At 46.4% G+C, this 1,675-nt stretch overlaps 1 pseudogene; it reads left to right on the top strand.

Moving 5' to 3' along the window:
* Window positions 1-365: 365 nt before the first annotated feature.
* LOC101655038 lies at window positions 366-1,333 on the top strand (annotated as a pseudogene).
* Window positions 1,334-1,675: the final 342 nt, after the last annotated feature.

Genomic DNA, 1,675 nt, shown 5'->3' with positions numbered 1-1,675 from the left:
TAACTGAAAGGAACCAACCAGCGGTTCCACAGGATGAGAATGTAGCACTTTGCTTCCATGAGACTCACGGCCCTGGAAACCATCTACCCTGGGCCATAGGTCGCCAAAATTGACCGAACGCCCATGGGCTTGGGGATTGTAAAATTTTAATTTCAATGGCATTAATATCAATGGAATTTCCCCCCTTTATTGTTGGCAAAGAAAGAGAATTTTAAAAAATCAAGAGTAAACCACAATTTGAGTTCTCTAAGCAAATGAATAGTCTATGTCCAGGGCTTACATCGCAACCTTTCTGGGCATGCGGGCACAGCAAAATAACATTTTCCTTGTAATAAACAACAAGAGGATTTCACTTCCGAATCCGGATGGTTTCCATCTGCTGTCACACCAGCATCGTCTACCACTCCGGCTTCACCGGAGGGGCAGCACTTCCCACGCCATGGAAAGGCCCTGCTGGTGGCACGGAGAGTTATGCAGCTGGGCTGCTAATTGCCAGGTGGCCATTCAAATCGAGGAGCTGCTCCAAAGATCTGCAGCCTAGGGACCCTTTCCTACCTCTAGCATGCGACGAAAGGAACCATATCAAGCTACACAGTAGGCACCAGGGGTATCCTTTGGGTTACCATGAGAAAAAGAGAAAGGAGAGTCCAGAGGCCCCCAAGTGTTGCAAAAAGGCAAAAAAGACGATTGGTCTGAAGGCCAAGCTGTACCATAAGCAGCATCTACCTGAGAAAATGCAAATGAAGAAGACTAGCAAGATGCAGGAAAAGAGAAAGCCAAACAGAAGAATCCCGAGAAGACGGCACGCGGAGCAGAGCCTGCCTGTGTGCTGGGCAGAGAGGACACTCCTGAGCTCCAGTACTTCCCAAGACGACTAAACAGACATGAAAAGAGAACGGAGGGAAACGGGAAGTCCCTCTGCCCTAAGTCCGTGTCCAGGGAGAAACTGAAGTACAAGGGTTATTTGAACAGACGAGAAAAAAGAAGGCACGGGAAAGGATAGTTACTAAATTCTGCTTTTGGGGGATGGCTTTACGTGGAAACCACCACACTCGGAATGATTCATCAAGTCAATGGGCTTACGTTTCAAGCAGGCAATTGTAACCCACCCTGCACTTAAAGCCACCTTTTGCTTGCCAGTAAGTGGTGTAAAGAACCCCTCCCCCCCACTGTACACAATGTTGGGTGTTATTATCGAAGATACCATCATTGACATGACTGTGAGTGAGCTGGGCCTGGTGACACAAAGAAGCAAGGTGATTTGGGGGAAACATGCCCAGGATCCCCACATCCTGAAAACCATGGCTGCACAAATGCAGTCTTGCTGGTTTGATGTCTTTCACACATACCCCCCCACACCCCTTTATTTGTGAGCACGACAAACGAGTCAGGAAAACCACCATTTTTACCCCGTGTTTCTGAGTCCCACCCATGAGTCTACATGTCTGATGTCAGCAAGGACTACTTAGAGGAAAAACAAAATATTAAAATGGCATATGTATAAATAATCTACTAGGTAACCCACCACAGAAGACTAGGAATTGACTTGATGGCAATGAGTTTGAGTTTTCAAGAGTCCGTGAAGGCAGGTAGAGCTGTCAATCATGATCGACCGACTGCCTTTCGAGTCTCAGGAAGATAATTTTTAAAAATTTAATTTTACAAAGGTGAAATA

This window comes from Echinops telfairi, unplaced genomic scaffold (genome assembly GCF_000313985.2).
Source record: "Echinops telfairi isolate 266 unplaced genomic scaffold, ASM31398v2 ScPeMD7_2291;HRSCAF=2852, whole genome shotgun sequence".
NCBI lineage: Eukaryota > Metazoa > Chordata > Mammalia > Afrosoricida > Tenrecidae > Echinops > Echinops telfairi.
Note: the sequence above shows the minus strand (reverse complement) of the source record. Positions and strands in the feature narration are given on the sequence as shown.